Here is a 20,615-nt window from a genome sequence, read left to right as displayed (position 1 = left end):
TAATCTCTGGAATTCCCTGCCTAAACCTTTCCGCCTCTCGAGCTCTCTTTCCTCCTTCAGGAATGATGCACCTTAAAACCTACCTCTTTAACCAAGCTTTTGGTCACCTGCGCTAACTTCTCCTTATGTGGCTCGGTGTCAAATTTTTTGTCTCATAATACTCCTGTGAAGCGCCTTGGGATGTTTCACTTCGTTAAAGGTGCTATATAAATACAAGTTGTTGTTGTTGAGCAATGATGTAGCAGTCATTGTAACATTAAGATCCTGCCGCATTGGTCTCAGTTTAAAGCTTTCCCTGTACAGAGGCACAGATGCCACAGTAATAATGCAGGCTGTTACAAGCTCCACATGAACTGTATTTTTGCTTTCTATGCTCCGAGCAAAATTAACAGTAGTTTTAAAAATGTGGGTGTGAAGTCAGACAAACTACATGTTGCTAACGTTATTCCTCCTGTTCTGAGTTGAAGAACCAGCAGTTTCTTTCCTATGGCTTTTGTTAATCTAGGGTAAAGATTTGGGGGTGTTACTGCCCAATTTGGGAAAAAATGGCGGGCACCGCACTTTTGTCGGCAGGTCATGCAGCGGTCGCCATTTTCGACTGGGCGGCAGCGCTGCTAATGTCCGCGCTCATGAAAATTATGTAGATTATGCAGATCGTGATGTCAGTGAGTGTGCAATGCTCACTTGACACCCAATCTGCCATTTCCAACTTCGCCACTCCACTTACCGGAATGTCATAAGTGTGGCAAGCTGAGCAAGCGTTGACAAGCAGGAAGGAGGCTCCAGCAACGTATTTAAAGGGATCATCAGCAACAACTTGCAGCTGACATGTTTCTGCAGTTTGAATGGCTCTGTGGAACTTTCTGCAGCACCATCAGCTTTTATGTAGCAAACTTTTATGTGGCACCTTATCGAATGCCCTTTGGAAATCCAAATATATTACATCCACTGGTTCTCCTTTATCTATCCTGCTAGTTACATCCTCAAAAAACTCTAATAAATGTGTTAAACATGATTTCCCTTTCATAAAACCATGGTGACTCTGTGTAAGCATATCATGATTTATCATTTCCTTAATAATGGATTCCAGCATTTTCCCGACGACTGATGTCAGGCTAAAAAGTCTATAGTTCCCTGTCTTCTCTCTTCCTCCTTTCTTGAATAACGATGTTATATTTGCTACCTATCAATCCGCTGAGACTGTTCTAGAATCGAGGGAATTTTGGAAGATCAAAACTAATTTATCCACTTGCTGTAGCCACCTCTTTTCGAACCCTAGGATGTAGGCCATCAAGTCCAGGGGATTTGTCGGCTTTTGGTCCCATAGTTTCTCAAGTATTTTTTCTCTACTGGTATTAATTGCTTTAAGTTCATCACTCTTGTTTGATCGTCAGTTTCCCACTATTTTTGGTATACTTATTGTGTCTTCTACTGTGAAGAGAGATGCAAAATATTTGTTAAAGTTTCTGCTATTTCCTTATTCCCCATTATAATTTCTCTTGTTCTGAATTTCTGAGGAACTAATGCTTGCTTTTGTTACTCTGTTCCTTTTCACATACTTGTAGAGGCTCTTATAATCTCTATCGTAACAGGAAGTGTTGGGGCAAGTGGAGAACACCTGAAGTCTTATTTAAAAGCTTCTGCTCACAACACTTGCTTACGGCCATGGGAACGCTACTGGCCATCTCCCTCTTGCTTGAGTATCTTAGGGAGAGGGAGCGGCAGTCTGGGCTGGCTGGCTGACAGGCAGCGGCAAGGGCAATGTCAGGGTGACACTGGTGGAAACAGGAATGCAGTCATTCTGAGAGAGGATAGTAAGGTCCTGATCCACTGACCCACTGCCACTCCCCTGCAATGGTGCCTCAGCATTCCTAGCAATCTGTTGGAGCACAGATTGCTGGCCTGCTGCGAAATCCTGCAAGCCTCTTTTCGATACTGGTAAACCCAGGCATGATGGCAGGTGTCATGTATCTTACATTATTATATATAACTGTATCCTAACATGCTATACATGACTGTAATAAGATATGACCTGTAACCACCAGCATACCTTACCACCAGGGGTGCACTTGCAAGAGACAGGTATATAAGGACAGGTCTCAGGCAAGTGCAGCATTCGAGAGCAGTGAAATAAAGGTGCAGGTCCAGAGTGACCTTGACTTCACTACATGCCTCGTGTGAATCTGTACTGAGGGGACAGGACTTTACAAGGCAAGCCTCTTTTCGACACTGGTAAACCCAGCCACGATGGCAGGAGTCTGAGGTTGGGTAGCAGCAAGCTAGGACTGCATGTGAACAGGCTGATTTTGCATGGCAGTGAGCTGAGGCAGCAGGACAGCGGTGTATGCTTCAGCTGCAGCATTAAGATGTTGGGTTGCTTCCGCCTGTGCTGAAATGGCAACCACGACATCAGCCATCGCAGTCAGCATCATGTCTGCATTGACATGGTTTCTCCGGGAGTTCTCCATTATTTCCAGCCTGGAAATCATGGGCTCCAAGCACTGTGCAAAGCCCCGGCCAACATTGGAGGCGGACTCCTCCATGCTCCTTGACATTGCCGAGATGCTCTCTGGCCGTCTTACCATTGCACCTAGCAATTCAATGTGCGTGTCCATCACCCTTCTTCTGAAGGTCGCCCCATTGAGGTCCTCATCCGAGTTGTGTGCAGCAGAACTTGCGTGCAAACACGCCCTCCGTGGAGCTGGACCCCGAGCTATCCTTTCCCCCTGGCCTTGCTGCAGCCCACTCATCCCTGGTGCCTCACCCTGTACAGATCCCACTTCTACACTACCCTCCAAATTACACGCAGTGCTAGTTTCTGAGCTGGTGTCTACGAGTGACAGATGCAGTGATGCTATATCTTTTTCTTCTCCACCCTCACTTGCCTCGGGGACAAGCTGGGCTGCTGCTTGTTCTTGATTATCTGAAAGGAGAATGGCACAAGTGTTAGTTTGTGAGGGGAAGGGGGGAAAGCAAGATTATGCATGCATACAGCAGTAGCAACTTGTAAGTGAGAAGAAAGTGTGGGGTGAGCTGGAAGTGCGATGTGAGAAGAAGGATTAGGAGTGAGCATGCTGTCGCCAAGGGCTCGAACATTGCCATGGACACCATGATTTAACGTCCAATGATGATCAACACTGGCTCCTCCAGTTGGCTCAGGTCCTTTATCGCAGCTTGTCCACTTCGCCTGTCCGCCACTGCTCCCGGCAATTATGTGCCTCCTTGGCCTGCAAGAGAAAGGAAGTGTGTGAATGAGTGTAGTACAATGTGTTTGGGTGATGTGCCTGCCATAGTTGAATCACCTTCAGTGTGCGCAAGGTGTGAGATGTGGGTGCGAGTGTTGCAGCAGTGGTAAGGTTGTAAGAGTGAAGTGAAGCTATGATTGTGAGGTCTGAGTGGTGGTGGGGAGAGATTGTTGGTAGGTGTGTGATGGGATGTGGTGCATTGAGCAGTGTGTGAGGTTTTTACTGCAGATGGTGGGATATGGCATTTGCTGAAGCCCTCACTCACCTTGACCTGCCGTATGAGGTCATTAAACCTCTTTCGGCATTGTATGGAGGAACTGGGGATCATCACATAATTGGCCATCTCCCGCCACAGCCTTCTGGGCGTATGGGCCGATGGCTTCCTGCCGGCTTGTGGGAAGATGACAGCCCACTTCCTCTCCACATCCATCACCAGTGCCTCTAGAGCCGCGTCTGAGATTCTGCTTGCTCTCTCCCCGTGCTGAGGTTCAGCCAGCTCTTTGTGGTTGCGTCTGCTTCCAGCTGGAGTTCCAAGTGGAATGACAATGAGGTGCTGCTGCATCAGTTCTGAATAAAGCCTAGGTCAAACATGACTGGGAATGAAAAATAAAAACAGAAATTGCTGGAAATACTCAGCGGCTCAGGCAGCATCTGTGGAGAGAGGCTGCACAAATGCTTCCTCTCCACAGATGCTGCCTGACCTGCTGAGTATTTCCAGCATTTCCTGTTTTTATTTCAGATTTCCAGCATCCACAGTATTTTTCTTTTATTTGACTGGGAATTAGACTGCACCTGATATTGGCCCACCTGCTGAGCATTAAGCCAATGAGCAGCAGCTTTAGTGCTGAGATCAGTACTATAATCATGTTAATGAGGATTGAGCACTAATTGTGGGTGCTGCCGAGACCAGTTTTACCTGATGCAGATTAATGGCACTGGGCTTTGACACCGGACATTTTCGGGCCATATCCAGTTTCTAGGCACTGGTCTTGAAAATGTTTATACTATTATTACGATTTGGATGTTTATATCTTTTATGGGAAATGAAACAGCATTAATTTTATGGTATTAGTAGAGGAGAGGTAAATGTGTGTTCTTTCCTATAATTTACTTTTCAAATCAATAGAGTTCGCAACATTGAATGTCAGATGTCAGAGATTCATTGTATACAGTAATTGAACATTTCCGTTGACCGAAACAATTTCCCTACTTTCTTATTTTATCGATAATTTCACTTTTGTTGCAATTCTACCAAATGAAACTTCTAATTATAAATCTATACCACTTGCCTGGATGAGTGCAGCTCCAAAAACACTCAAGAAGCTCGACACCATCCAGGACAAAGCAGCCCGCATGATTGGCGCCCCATCCATCCTTAAACATTCACTCCCTCCACCACCGGCATACTGTGGCCGCAGTGTGTACCATCTACAAAATGCTCTGCAGCAACTTGGCAAGGCTTCGTGGACAGCACCTCCCAAACCCACAACCTTTACCACCTAGAAGGACAAGGGCAGCAGGTGCATGAGAACACCACCAGCTCCACGTTCCCCTCCAAGTCACACACCATTCTGACTTGGAAATGTATCGTCGTTCCTTCATCGTCATTGGATCAAAATCCTGGAACTCCCTCCCTAACAGCACTGTGGGAGTACCTGCACCACATGGACTGCAGCGGTTCAAGAAGGCGGCTCACCACCACATTCTCAAGGGCAAGTAGGGATGGGCAAAAAATGCTGGCCTTGTCAGCGACGCCCATCTCGGAACGAATAAAAAATAAAAGTTGATACAAGTTGAACCTTCCTTATCCGGCACCCCCCTCGACCAGCACCATTCCCGGCCACGGCGTGGCACATGCACAGAACTCCGACATGAACAAATTCAGCGAATTGAAGTCTCTCCTCGCTGCTGACTCCTGTAATCGTGGCCTGACCATGCGATCCACCGCACCCCCCTCCGCCCCAAACCATCTCTCTGCCGCACTCCCAGCCCCAAGCCAGCCAGCCCCAATATCCCCATGCTCAGTACCTGTACCATCCAATTTAATGTCACCACCCCTCATCTGGCAAAAATCCCCTTATCCGGCACAGGCCCGGTCCCGAGGATGCCGGATAAGAGAGATTCAACCTCTACCAATCTTCTGCTTCTGAAAAGGATGATGTAGTCGCAGATGTGTTCCAGCTGCAGAACTTGTTATCAACTAAATAAAGTTCTTTGCAGTACGCACTAGATTGTCTTTCTAATTAGCTTTATTGTCTAAATTGACCATTGCGTTAAGGCCTGTCTTAATTCAACAGTTCGGTGGTCACTGTTTCTAAATTGACTTACACCACCTCACTTAACAGGGAAAAGCTGAAGATTACTATTAATATAATATATAGAGAAATTAATAACAGTACAACATTAGCAGACGTCATAACAGTCTGATTAACCCTTTCCTTATAGTTTTACAAGCTGATCTCCCATGGAGTTGCTCATGGGGAATCCGAGGTTACACTGTTGCAAAAGGTGGGCTGGGCTGGGCTGTGGAAGTGAGGAAGCAGACAAGTCTAACATCAGTTGTGTGCAAACTCTTAGCATCCCTATTTCAACAACAGCAACTTACATTTATATAGCACCTTTAACATAGTAGAAAAGTCCCAAGGTGCTTCATAGAATCATCATCAAACAAAATTTGACACCGAGGCTCATAAGGAGATATTAAGACAGGCGACAAAAAGCTTGATCAAAGAGGTAGGTTTTATGGAGCGACGTAAACATAGAAACATAGAAAATAGGTGCAGGAGTAGGCCATTCGGCCCTTCTAGCCTGCACCGCCATTCAATGAGTTCATGGCTGAACATTCAACTTCAGTACCCCATTCCTGCTTTCTCGCCATACCCCTTGATCCCCCTAGTAGTAAGGACCTCATCTAACTCCTTTTTGAATATATTTAGTGAATTGGCCTCAACAACTTTCTGTGGTAGAGAATTCCACAGGTTCACCACTCTCTGGGTGAAGAAGTTCCTCCGCATCTCGGTCCTAAATGGCTTACCCCTTATCCTTAGACTGTGACCTCTGGTTCTGGACTTCCCCAACATTGGGAACATTCTTCCTGCATCTAACCTGTCTAACCCCGTCAGAATTTTAAATGTTTCTATGAGGTCCCCTCTCATTCTTCTGAACTCCAGTGAATACAAGCCCAGTTGATCCAGTCTTTCTTGATAGGTCAGTCCCGCCATCCCGGGAATCAGTCTGGTGAACCTTCGCTGCACTCCCTCAATAGCAAGAATGTCCTTCCTCAGGTTAGGAGACCAAAACTGTACACAATACTCCAGGTGTGGCCTCACCAATGCCCTGTAAAACTGTAGCAACACCTCCCTGCCCCTGTACTCAAATCCCCTTGCTATGAAGGCCAACATGCCATTTGCTTTCTTAACCGCCTGCTGCACCTGCATGCCAACCTTCAATGACTGATGTACCATGACACCCAGGTCTCTTTGCACCTCCCCTTTTCCTAATCTGTCACCATTCAGATAATAGTCTGTCTCTCTGTTTTTACCACCAAAGTGGATAACCTCACATTTATCCACATTATACTTCATCTGCCATGCATTTGCCCACTCACCTAACCTATCCAAGTCGCTCTGCAGCCTCACAGCATCCTCCTCGCAGCTCACACTGCCACCCAACTTAGTGTCATCCGCAAATTTGGAGATACTACATTTAATCCCCTCATCTAAATCATTAATGTACAGTGTAAACAGCTGGGGCCCCAGCACAGAACCTTGCGGTACCCCACTAGTCACTGCCTGCCATTCTGAAAAGTACCCATTTACTCCTACTCTTTGCTTCCTGTCTGACAACCAGTTCTCAATCCATGTCCGTACACTACCCCCAATCCCACGTGCTCTAACTTTGCACATCAATCTCTTGTGTGGGACCTTGTCGAACGCCTTCTGAAAGTCCAAATATACCACATCAACTGGTTCTCCCTTATCCACTCTACTGGAAACATCCTCAAAAAAGGTGAAGAGAGAGGTAGAGAAGTGGAGTGATCTAGGGAGGGAATTCCAGAATTGGGGCCTAGGCAGTTGAAGGCACTGCCGCCAATGGTGGAGCAATTAAAATTGGGGATGTGCAAGAGGCCAGAATTGAAGGAGCGCAGAGATCTTGGAGGATTGTAGGGCTGGTGGAGGTTACAGAGATATGGAGGGGCAAGGCCATGGAGGGTTTTGAAGACAAGGATGAAAATTTTAAAATCGAGGCGTGGCAAGACTGGGGGCCAATGTAGGTCAGCGAGCACAGGGGTGATGGGTGAGCGGGACTTGGTGCGAGTTAGGATATGGGCAGCAGAGTTTTGTATGAGCTCAAGTTCATGGAGGATGAAAAATGGGTGACCGGTCAGGAGTATATTGGAATTCAAGATCAAATTGGTGAGCATTTAGAAATGCATGAGGTAATCAAAGACAGCCACCATGCATCTGTTGACGGCAAGGTGTGTTTGCCAAATTTAATAGAATTTTTCAAGCCATGATTGTAATGAGTGCCTGGCTCACAGAAATGGCCTTCTGCAGTGTGACTGTGGTATCCGCAGGCAGTAGCTTATGAAGGAGGCCCTCATGGTCGATTCCAATGACAAAAATGTCCCGCAGCACTTTGGTGAGGTGGTTGCCGAAACCATATGGTGCCGCCAGTCTCCTGAGGTCTGCAGCATATTTCGCGATTTCCTGGCCTTCGGGATGTTGTTGGGTGTAGAACCGGTGTCTGGTTGTGAGGATGCTCTCCTTGGGCTTGAGTTGCTCTTGGATCAGCGTTATGAGCTCCTCGTATGTCTTGGTCGTTGTCTTCGCTGGTGCCAGCAAGTCCCTGACGAGGCCATAGACGGTGGGCCCACAACTGGTTAGCAGGATAGCTCTGCGCTTATCAGCCAATGTGGCTGGGTTGTCTCCTGCCAGGTCGTTTGCTGTGAAGAAATGGCTGAGCCTCTCTACAAAGGCATCCCAATCATCACCATTGGCGAACTGCTGCAACGTACCAAGGGTAGCCATTTTCACGTGAAAGTCCGTAATCTCGTCACCAATTGTTATGTCTTTAGATGCTCTGATAATGACTCCACGAGGCAATGTGTTGTACTTGAGCTGTTGTGACCTTAGTCCTTTATTGATAACTCCAGAGTGAGGATCACACACGGTGGCCTGACTTTTATACTAGGCCAGCCCGGGGAGAAGAGGATCACCGCAGTCGACATTGTGGATGGGAGGAAAGATGGCGCCCAAACCACGAGGTGATGTGTTGTACTTGAACTGTAGTGACCTTAGTCCTTTATTGAAAACTGTAGAGTGAGAATCACACATGATGGCCTGCCTTTTATACTAGGCCAGTCACACCTGTACAGGTAACCTGCAAGTCTCCCACTGCGGTGCCCTCTGGTGGCACACCTTGTAATAGTGCAAGCAGTAACCATGTAGGATACATGACAAGCAGCCCGTACAGGAATCCCCTCCACGCAGAACTGAAAGGCATGGAGGGGATTGCAACAGCTCTACAACTATATTTGTAGAAACAAATAATCAAGTGCCCCCCTGATTAAAGGGGGGGGCACACTCCAAAAAATTTTCAAGTGCCCCCTTTTCTTTGTTTTTTCCTTTTTTTTAGGACACTAAAACACAAATTATACAAGTGCCCCCTGGCTAAAAGGGCAGGGGGCAGGGAACTAAAACTGACAACTTAAACAAATTTAACTTTAGACATTAAAATCAAATTAAAATTTGGTTGCCGGGGGTGATGATGCATTCCAGTCCCTCTGGCGCCCACCTCTCGCGGAAGGCCGCGAGCGTACCGGTGGACACCGCATGCTCCCTCTCCCTTTCCAGGGTCACCCTGGTTCGGATGTAACCGCGGAAGAGAGGCAGGCAGACAGACTGAACGATCCCCTCGACCGCCCGCTGCCTGGACCGGCTGATGGCCCCCTTGGCCATGCCCAGGAGCAGTCCTACGAGGAGGCCTTCCGACCCGTCCGCTCCCCTCCGCACAGGGTGCCCAAAGATCAGGAATGTGGGACTGAAGTGCAACCAGAATTTGAGGGGCAGCCCCTTCAAATAATGGAATAGGGGCTGCAACCTCACACACTCCATAAAAACATGGAACATGGACTCCTCCAGACCGCCGAAATTTCAGGCGGCCTGGGAGCCCGTGAATCGACTTTAAAAACTTATTGCACGGGACTGCTCAGTGCACCACCTTCCAGGCCAAGCCCCCAATAAATAGAGGGAGGACTCCCACGTAGAGTACACTCCATTGGGGACCCCCGCCTCCTTCAGACGACAAGATGGTGCGCCATGGCGTATCCAGACGGCAGACGAGGATGGCAAGGTGGAGAGTGTGCAAGAACAGCCTGTACAGGAAACCCCTCCGCGCAGAACTGAAAGGCATGGAGGGGATTTGCAACAGCTCTACAACTCTTTTTGGTTCAAAATCATGAATAACATTTGAATGACCCGTACAGGGATCGAACCCTCGACTTTACAGTTTTTAGCGCCATGCTCGAACCAACTGAGCTAACCTGTGAACATACTTACAGGTGCATACATTACAATGATGGATTGGAAAGATTAAGGAATGTTTAATTCACTTAAATGGGCATTCTTCATATGTGAGTCAAAGAAAGGATATTTTACCATGGTGGGGAGAAGAGATTGGGGCAGGCATTATAGCCAAACCTTGATCCTCAACTTCCACATATGCACACAGGAGTCAGAATCCTGACTAATTTGTATTTCTCTTCTCAGGTCAGGTGTACCGCAACCAATTGCAGTTCCTCCATGCTGCTCCAGCTGTGATTAGCTAATACAGCACAGATCAGCCATTGAACCTGGTTTTCATAGCTCCATACCACACCACACAGCATACTTACGATGACTAATACACATGGGATCGAAAGTTCAGCAGGATAACATATTTCCAGGATATTTTACTCAGACATATATAAGTCCGTTGCAATAGGAAATTATTCCTAAGTGAGCTGTTCTGATGTCTATTACATGTGGTGGATTAGAAAGCTAATCCTCTAAGGTAATTTAAAAAAGACTATCTGGTAAAATAAAACGAAAACCTTTTATGACACAGAAGCGTAAAGCAGTCCAGAGGGATATTTAAATAATATTCTACTTCCAGAATGAATTTCGGTTGAATACAAAAACAGATTGACACTTCATAACTTTTTCTGCATGAACTGTCGGACTGAGACAAATCTCATTGTTCAGTCGTGTGGGTCAATAGTAAAAGTGAAACAATGTAACATGACTCTTAAACATCACCAACAGTCACTTCTTCTGGGTTTGATTTGATCACAGTAATTGCCCTTTATACGTGCTGCAAATATCATTCTTATTGATTTTTTCTTATGTCGGTCCAGAATTTAAAAAAAGTTCAATTCTGTTATACTTTTGAAACATACCTGACCTGTCGCCATAGCAAAATGCTTCAGATCAGCAATACAAAACCCGAATTGCAAATCTGTACACTACAATACGCAGTAAGATAGATTTTATTGCCCCCTGCAACCAGTGATGCAGGGACAAAATAAACACCGGAGAACTGAAAATTTGGTGAACAGCTATACAGGTATAGCCAAATCTGTGCCACTTTTGCACCAAGCACAATTTTCCAGCAGGCATTTTAGAGCTGCCTAAATTGATCTTGCCAACAATTAACCGCAGCTTCATTTCAACATTGTTATGCATTGAAATGAAGCTCAGCTCAACTTTCCATCTGCTCACTTAGTCCATCGGGATGAAGCAAGGCTTTTAGCTTTTTCAGTTTTTAATAGAGGCTACCGGTTTATTTTTGGCATATTTATGAAAATAATTTTCATCACCCTTTTTAATTTTTCCTTATTTTGAGAATTTATTTTCTTTCTCTGAACAGTATATTTATATAGACCTCGGCTAGCTGACTATTCCCATAAAACCATCTATAAATGAAGCATTTGCAAGACATTAGCAGAACTGGAACAGCTGAACAGAAAAGGGATGTGAAAAGGAGCTCATACATGACAAATGTTAATGGGACCTACAAGACATCTAAGTGAAGTCCCAGGCAGATGGCAAATGACGTTCTCTTAATGATGGGGTTAGTTTAGAAATGCCCTGATCACAGTGTTTCAGGGGTGAAGGATGGTAGACAGCATGCCAATGAGATCACCAAAGCCAGACTTCCTGCACATGCCATTATGCCACCAACTGTGTCTGTCGGGCTCGCAATTCCCTACCTGGTAATGACCTGAGGACAATGTCCTCTGATAGGTCCAGGTCAGCACAGAGCCAGTTGTAGATCAGTGCCACCAACTGTAAGAATACCTGCAACCAACCTATACTGTAAGGGTGGCACTGCCTCTTAGAAACATAAAAATCCACAGTGCAGAATGAGGCCATTTCGGCCCATCGTGTCTGCGCCGGCTGACAAAGAGCCAAACGACCCTCGGTCCGCAGCCCTGAAGGTTACATATAAAACAATGAACAATGGTGGAAAGGTAAAGAGCATCCGGCCCAACCAGTCTGCCCCACAGAACTGCAATACACCATGCATCGCAACATTTTACACTCCAACCCAACCGGAGCCATGCGATCTCCTGGGAGAGGCAAAAAAACAGATAAAATCCCAGGCCAATTGGGGAAAATAATCTGGGAAAATTCCTCTCCAAACCATCCAGACGATTGAAACTAGTCCAGGCGATCACTCTGGTCATATTCGATTCCTTGAAGTACTTATCGTATCTGCACCAGCCAACAAGAGGTTATCCACTCCAATCCCACTTACCAGCTCTAGGTCCGTAACCCTGCAGGTTATGACACTTCAAGTGCCCGTCCAAGCACCTTTTAAATGTGGTGAGGGTTTCTGCCTCGACCACCCTTCCAGGCAGTGAGTTCCCATAACCCTCTGCGTGAAGAAGCTTCCTCTCAAATCACCTCTAAACCTTCCACCAGCCACTTTAAAACTATGCCCCCTCGTAATCGTCCCCTCCATCAGAGGCCCTTGCTATCCATTATACACTATATCCAGACCCCTCAATGAAGTCTCCTCTCAGCCTCCTCTATTCCAAGGAGAACAAACCCAGCCTATCCAATCTGTCCTCATAGCTAAGATTCTCCATTCCAGGCAGCATCCTCGTAAATCTCCTTTGCACCCTCTCCAGTGCAATCACATCCTTCCTATAATACAGCGACCAGAATTGCATGCAGTTTTCCAGCTGTGACCTAACCAGTGTATTATACAATTTAATCATAACCTCCCTGCTCTTGTATTCTATGCCTTGTCCAACAAAGGCAAGCATTCCGTAAGCCTTCTTAACCATCTTATCCACCTGGCCTGCTATTTTCAGGGATCTGTTGACAAACACTCCAAGGTCCCTTTGTTCATCTACACTTCTAAGTGGCCTACTGTTTAATGTGTATACCCTTTCCCTATTAGCCTTCCCAAAATGCTCACACTTCTCCAAATTAAATTCCATTTGCCACTGTTCTGCCCACCTGACCAGTAGATTGATATCCTCCTGTAATCCATGACTTTCCTCTTCATTATCAACTACACAGCCAATGTTAGTGTAATCTGCAAATTTCTTAATCACACCCCCTATATTCACATCTAGATCATTGATGTATACCACAAAAAGCAAGGGACCCAGTACTGAGTCCTGTGGAACCCCACTGGAAACATCCTTCCAGTCACAAAAACACCCATCAACCATTACCCTTTGTTTCCAACCTCTTCCAATTTTGGATCCAACTTGCTACTTTGCTCTGGATCCCATGGGCTTTTACCTTCGTGACCAGTCTGCCATGTAGGACCTTATCAAAAGCCTTGCTAAAGTCCATATGCACTACATCGTATGCATTACCCTCATTGACCCTCCTGGTTACCTCCTCGAAAAATTTAATTGGGTTAGTCAAACACGATCTTCCCTTAACAAATCCGTGCTGACTGTCCCCGATTAATCCTTGCCTTTCGAAATGTAGATTTATCGTGTCCTTCAGGATTTTTTCCAATAATTTTCCCACCACTGAGGTTGGCTGACAGGCCTGTAATTACTCGGCCTTTCCCTTTCTCCTGTCTTAAACAAGGGTATCACATAGCAGTCCTCCAGTCCTCCGGCGCCATGCCTAAATCTAAAGAGGTTTGGAAAATGATTGTCAAGGCTTTTGCTATTTCCTCTTTTGCTTCACTCAACAGCCTGGGATGCATTTCATCCGGGCCTGGGGACTTATCTACTTTCAAAAGCTGCTAAACCCCTTAATACCTCCTCTCTCTCACTATGTTTATTTCACCGAGGATTTCACACTCCTCCTCAATAGCAGTGTCTGCATTGCCCCTTTCCTTTGTGAAAACAGATGTAAAGTTTTCATTAAGAACCATACCAACATCTTCTGCCTCCACACAGAAATTACCCTTATGGTCTCGAATAGGCCCTACCCTTTCTTTAGTTATCCTTTTACTCTTAATATATTTATAGAACATCTTTGGGTGATCCTTAATTTTACTTGCCAAAAAACTTTCATGCTCTCTCTTAGCATTCTTAATATCTTTTTTAACTTTACCTCTGAACTATCGATATTCCTCCAGAGATTCCACAATATTTTGCCATCGGTATATGATATACGCTTCCCTGTTTTTCTTTTTCCTCTCCTATAAGTCCCTAGACATCCAGGGGACTCTAGAATTGTTATTCCCACCCTTTTTCTTTAAGGGCACATGTTTGGCCTGAGCCCTCCAGATCTCCTCCTTGAATGCCTCCCACTGTTCCGACACTGATTTACCCACAAGTAGCTGGTTCCAGTCCACTGTGGCCAAAGCACTCCTTAACTTAGCAAAATTAGCTTTTCCCCAATTCGGAACTTTTATTCCTGGTCTATCCTTGTCCTTATCCATAACTACCTTGAATCTGACTGAATTATGATCACTGGCACCCAAGTCCTCTCCCACTGCCCAGCTTCATTCTCCAAAACTAAATCCAGAACCATCCCCTCCCATGTTAGGCTTGTTACATACTAACTAAAAAAGTTCTCTTACATGCATTTTAAAAATTCTGCACTCTCTATACCCTTCACACTATATTTGTCCCAATCAATATAAGGATAGTTGAAATCCCCTACTATTACTGCCCTGTGGTTTTTGGACTTCACAGCAATTTGCCTACATATTTGCTCTTCTATCTCCCTCCCACTGTTTGGGGGTTGATAATACACGTCCAGCAGTGTGATCGCCCCTTTTTTATTTTTCAGTTCGACCCATATGGCCTCATTTGATAATCCCTCTAACATATCATTCCTCCTCACAGCTGTAATAGTTTCTTTAATCAATAACGCAACCCCCCCTGCCTTTTACCCCCCTCTCTGTCTTATCTAAAAATCTTGTAAACAGGAATATTTAGCTGCCAAACCTGCCCCTCTTTCAACCTTGTCTCTGTAATGGTTCTAATGTCATACTCCCAAGTGTCTACCTGTGCTTTCAGCTCATCCGCCTTATTCGCTATACTCCTTGCATTGAAGTACAGTTGAGCGTCCCAAATTCGGGGACCGAGGCCAAGCCGGTTTTCGTGTTTTTCCGGACTTTGGAATGTGTTTCTGACATCCGAAATCCAGAAGCATCCGAGCTCAGGTTCGGGTATTTCCAGATTTCGGAACGTCAGAAAGGGGGGTGGTGCTCTCCGAGGAGCTGTTCAGGTCGCTGGCTTCGTCCAGGAGATCGTTGGGCGGGATCCAGCTAACATGGAGGTGTTTGGGCGGGCCCCGCTGCCAAGGAGGTGTTCGGGCTGGGCCCCGTCGCCAAGGAAGTGTTCGGGCTGGCGGGCCCCGTCGCAGAGGAGGTGTTGGGGCGGGCCGGTGAGGAGGCCCCGAGGTAAGGGCAGCGGCGGCAAGCGGGGCGAGGCAAGGGGTGGCGGGGTAAGGTCAGCAGCGGCAAGGTGAGGCGAGGTCAGGCAGCGGCGGGGCCCCGAGGTAAGAGCAGCGGCGGCAAGCGAGGTGAGGCAAGGCCCGAGGTCGGCAGGGTCGGCGGGTCCATATTACGGAACATTTTAGGGATTTCGGACGACCCTGCCACCAATCGATCCGGAGTCCTAATTCTGGAACATTTCGGATTCCAAAACTCCAGATTTTGGACACTCAACCTGTATACACCATTTAGCACAGGAAGACCGCCTTGATTACTATTTACTAACCCTTGTTTCCTTTGTCTTACGGATTAACTTTCTACATTCTTGCTTTCCAATTTCAGCTTTACTTCCTTCCCCATTGAATTTGTTCTCAGGTTCCATTCCCCCTGCCAAGCTAGTTTAAACTCTCCCCAACAGCACTAGCAAAACTCCCCGCGAAGATATTGGTCCCGGCGCTGTTGAGGTGCAACCCGTCTGGTTTGTACAGGTCCCCCAGAAGCGGTCCCAATGCCTCAGGAATTTAAAGCCCTCCCTCCTACACCAACTCTCCAGCCACGCGTTCATCCTCTCTATCCTTCTATTTGGCACGTGGCATCGGTAGTAACCCGGAGATTACTACCTTTGATTTTTCTCCTATCTCCCTAAATTCTGCCTGCAGGACCTCATCCCTCTTTCTACCTATGTCATTGGTCCCGGTATGGACCACGACCGCTAGCTGTTTACCCTCTCCCCCAGAATGCCCTGCGTTCGCTCTGTGACAACCCTTGATCCTGGCTCGAGGGAGGCCATGTCTATGGCCGCAGAAACGCCTCTCTCTTCCCCAAATTATATAATTCCCGACCACTACAGCTCTTTTATTCTTTGTCCCCCCCTACTGTGTAGCTGAACCACCCATGATGCCTTGAACTTGACTCTGGCTGCACTCCCGAGAGGCACCATCGCCCTCACCGGTGCTCAGAAGAGAATATCGGTTGGAAAACAAGATGGCCTCACAGGGGGACTCCTGCATTACCTGCCTAGCATTCTTCCTCCATCTAGTGTTCACCCACCTTCCCTCTATCTGCATGCTTTTAAGCTGTGAGGTGACCACCATCTGAAACGTGCTATCCACGTAGCTCTTAGCCTCGCGGATGCACTGTATTGACTCCAGCCGCCACTCAAGCTCCAAAACGTGGAGCTCGAGTAGTAGAAGCTGGAGACACCTCCTGCACACATGGTTGTCTAGGCTGCGCGAAGCGTCCAGGACTTCCCACATGCCACAGGACATGCACTCCACAGGACTCAGCTGCCCTGCCATCCCTCTAATTAGACTTATCTGATTATAAAAGAGAAAGAGAGATACTTACCAATCAAACAGCTAATCACTTCCCTGCCCGGACGAGGGCTGTGAACTCCTCGCCAGAAGTGAACCCCTCGCCGACTTCCGGGCCTCCTACCCCTCGGACTCCTGGTCTCCCGAACGCTCAGACCTCCCAAACACTCAGACCTCCGGGCCTCCCGAATGCTCAGACCTCCCGAACGCTCAGATCAGACCTCGCGAACACTCAGACCTCCCGAACACTCAGGCCTCCCGAACTCTCGGGCCTCCCGAACGCTCAGATCTCCCGAACGCTCGGACCTCCCGAACGCTCGGACCTCCGGGCTTCCCAAACTCTTGGGCCTCTGGGCCTCCCGAACTCTCAGACCTCCGGGCCTCCCGAACTCTCAGACCTCCCGAACTCTCAGACCTCTCGAACTCTCAGACTCCTGACCTCCCGAACGCTCAGACTTCCCGAACGCTTGGACCTCCGGGCTTCCCGAACTCTTGGGCCTCTGGGCCTCCCGAACGCTCAGACCTCCGGGTCTCCCGAACTCTCGGGCTCCTGACCTCCTGAAATCTCAGACCTCCCGAACTCTCAGGCCTCCCGAACTCTCAGACCTCCCGAACTCTCAGACTCCTGACCTCCCGAACTCTCAGGCCTCCCGAATTCTCAGGCCTCCCGAACTCTCAGGCCTCCCAAACTCTCAGACCTCCTGACCTCCCGAACTCTCGGACCTCCGGGCGTCCTGAACTCTCAGACCTCCCGAACTCTCAGACTCCTGACCTCCCGAACTCTCAGGCCTCCCGAATTCTCAGACCTCCCGAACTCTCAGACTCCTGACCTCCCGAACTCTCAGGCCTCCCGAATTCTCAGACCTCCCGAACTCTCAGACCTCCCAAACTCTCAGACTCCTGACCTCCCGAAATCTCAGACCTCCCGAAATCTCAGACCTCCCGAACTCTCTTGTTCACTTCCTCTTGTTTGAAGAACAAACCACATCCCAGGCATGCCACACTGCTGTTCTCTGGGAAGGGTGGTCTGGAGTGCTAAACAGGGTTATCATTAAAAATACAGCTTAGGGCACAAGTTCCCGATAAAGGGAGGACCTGGCTGACCTTTAACATTCATTTAAAATGGATGAGATTATTGAAAAGTACTTGATTTATAATATCAGAAAACTTATTTCCGTCCTCTCTCCTATGCAGCACTTAGAATCAATTTCAATTGCTAATGTGGGCCTTGCACATTTTATGAAACACAGCACGCTACTGATAGGCAACAAGGTCAGTAATTTACAACCTCAGGCAGAAGCACCTCCATTTTGCCAGCGGTCAAATAAAATCTACTCTGCTGCACGCTGTAGTGTAATCTTTCTTGGTGTACACAGTCAACAAATAATTATTTGGCAACAAATGTGCGCATTAAAAATGACTACTTGGGGAGTAATAATGCCGACAGGTGAACAGCTCTCTTTTGATTTGGTGTCCTGGAAATTCCTGCAAGTTTAAGTGCTTTCACTTGCTCATTTTTGCTCACACATTTAAGGGGAATCTAGATAAGCATGAGGGATAAAGGGACGAAGGATATGTTGATAGGGTGAGATGAAGTAAGGTGAGAGGAAGCTCATGTTGAACATAAATACTGGCATAGACCAGTTGGACTGAATGCCCTGTTTCTGTGCTATAAATTCTATGTAACTTTTTGCCTGCAAATTACTGACCTTGTTGCCTATCAGTAGCATGCTGTGTTTAATAAAATGTGCAAGGCCCACATTAGCCTTGAGATTGATTCTAAGTGCTGCATAGGAGAGAGGACGAAAATAAGTTTTCTGATATTATAAATCAAGTACTTTTCACTAATCTCATCTATTTTAAATGAATGTTAAAGGTCAGCCAGATCCTCCTGTATCGGGAATTTGTGCCTTAAAGCTGTATTTTTAATTTCTTTTTACTGTCATACACTTGTAAGCAAAAGGATTTTCTAGTTCTAACGACAAACGACAGAGTAGAAGATAAAGAGATTGGCGATCTCTCCCAATTTAATGGCTCGTATTCTTTGTTTTTCATTCTTTATCTCCTCATTCACTCCCTCGCACACAAGTAGAAGTTGCAGCATTTCTGCTTAGCACACTGAAATTACCATGCAAAGTTATGTTGCAAGGGGTGTCTTACTGCAAGCATTATAAAATATATCTAGCTGCTACTTCTTGGTGATCAAGGGAAGGAGGGGTGGCAAGCTAATGCCTCACAGCATCCTAGATATCCCTCTCCCACAGTGAAGACACAAACGACTAGCTGGAGGCCCAGCTTAAGGTCTCCTTCAGCTAATGTGATCAGGGATTCAGACCTCAGAGGGTCAATTTAGAATGTACTTTGGATTCATCATGTTAGGGAATCAGATTTTAGCCAAAACGCAGGCTTCAACAGTATCGTGGCTTTGCTGCAGACTTCTAGCCCTGCTGAGGGAGTGATCAACAGCGAGGGAATCACAGAACGTGCATGGATGGTGGAGGTGTCCCTTGGCTGATGCAACATCCACTTTACTCAAATGACTAGAGATGTGTCTCCAAGCATACAGGCCAGATGGCTACTACATCAAGACCATCAGCAGGCGGGGGGCATTAGAGGAAGCAACGTGCGGCGGCATGCCACTTCAGGGAGCAGAGCGTGCTGCTGCAGGAGGGCGACGCTGATTGCAGTGCGGGCAGGCACAACAGGAGGGGCGAAGGAGCAGCATGAGTTTGTAGATGGAAGTGACCGGGGCTCAGGAGAGGTGCGAGTTTGGGGCTCAGAACAGGTGAGGGCCCAGGGGCAGCACGGGCCAGCCCACACTGCGATATGTGTGCGCACTAGGTCCGTGCAGCAGAGCAGGTCTCCAGTTGTCTTGGGTAATCCTTGCCACTGGACCAAGACCTAGCTCTATCAAGCCTGTGTGTGGCTGGTGTGCAATGGCCACCACACTTGAAAAAAAATCCACGCACAGGCATCTTCCACCCTTCAAGATTTAGTTCAGGATCTGGAATATTAGATCCTTCATTGAAACACCTGTGAACTCATCCCTTTTTGGTGTGGAAGCAAGTCATCCTCGCTTTGAGGGACTGCCTATGATGATGATGATGATGTCAATCCATGTGCCACATGTGGCTGCAGGGCCATTTTCTGACCCAGCACAAGGAGGGACTGTGCTACCTCCATCCCTAGAGGCAGACACGGACACCTAGCCACCCCATTTTCTCTGCCTACTGGGAAACACTTCGACCAAACAGATGATTAGAAAGTAAACAACATACATCCTACACTTTCACTAAGGGGTGGCACTGGGTAAAAACTGAGTACGCTTGCATCACACATTGTAAGAATGAATAAAAGTTGGATTGAGTGGCACAGAAATGAGTCTCCATCATTCTTTTGGTGTGAGGCCAATTAAAGTAATTTGGGAAAATTGATGATGTATTCATGGGTATTGATAAACGCTTGGCCCCAGTGAAAGTGAGGGGGTTGGGTACATGTGGAAATGACTGCTGTCCATTGGTGATATAAGGCACTTAATTAAAGGTTTGGTCTATTAGACCTCTGCCTGATGACTCTTGTTAACTGAGTGGTTTCTTGCGCAAGCAATTCTTCTGTAACGGGATTGAGTAATCTTCTTTCAGTAGCTGGTGCCTTTCTTCGCATGCCTGCTCCAAGGCTATCATTCCTTTGTTGGCTAAAAATGTGTAGAACACAGCAGACTCCGGTAAACTTTCTTTTGGAAGCTCCCATGACCCTTCATCCTGTAATCAATGGTGCCAATGTTATTTGAAAGATCATGAAGACTATAGGAATAGCTGCTGAGAGACCAAAGATATGCACTGTATACTCAAGCACAATACTTGAGGAGAGGTACAATGCAGCAATCGCTTGCATCAGGGTCCTTGTTGAGGACAAAATCATGAGGGTTCTAGACAGAGTAGATAGAAAGAAACTGTTCCCCTTGGCAGAAAGGTCACAAACCAGAGGACACAGATTTAAGGTGATTGGCAGAAGAACCAAAGACGACATGAGGTAAAACCTTTTTACGAAGCGAGTGGTTCGGATCTATAATGCACTGCCTGAAAGGATGGTGGAGGCAGATTCAATCATTGCATTCAAAAGGGAATTAGATCTGAAGGAAAATAATTTG

At 46.9% G+C, this 20,615-nt stretch overlaps 1 long non-coding RNA gene across 1 annotated transcript in view; it reads right to left on the bottom strand.

Annotated features, from left to right (window-relative positions):
• LOC139265115 (uncharacterized) overlaps window positions 1–16,704 on the bottom strand; it is a 54,649-nt gene extending 37,945 nt beyond the window's left edge. Inside the window, exon 1 of the long non-coding RNA XR_011593472.1 lies at window positions 16,500–16,704. This is a non-coding gene — a long non-coding RNA (uncharacterized lncRNA). The remainder of the gene's footprint in view (window positions 1–16,499) is intronic.
• Between the last annotated feature and the right edge of the window lie 3,911 nt (window positions 16,705–20,615).

Source organism: Pristiophorus japonicus, chromosome 6 (assembly GCF_044704955.1).
Source record: "Pristiophorus japonicus isolate sPriJap1 chromosome 6, sPriJap1.hap1, whole genome shotgun sequence".
Classification (NCBI taxonomy): Eukaryota; Metazoa; Chordata; class Chondrichthyes; family Pristiophoridae; genus Pristiophorus; species Pristiophorus japonicus.
The sequence above is the reverse complement of the archived record's forward strand: the minus strand, read 5'-3'. Positions and strand labels throughout refer to the sequence as shown.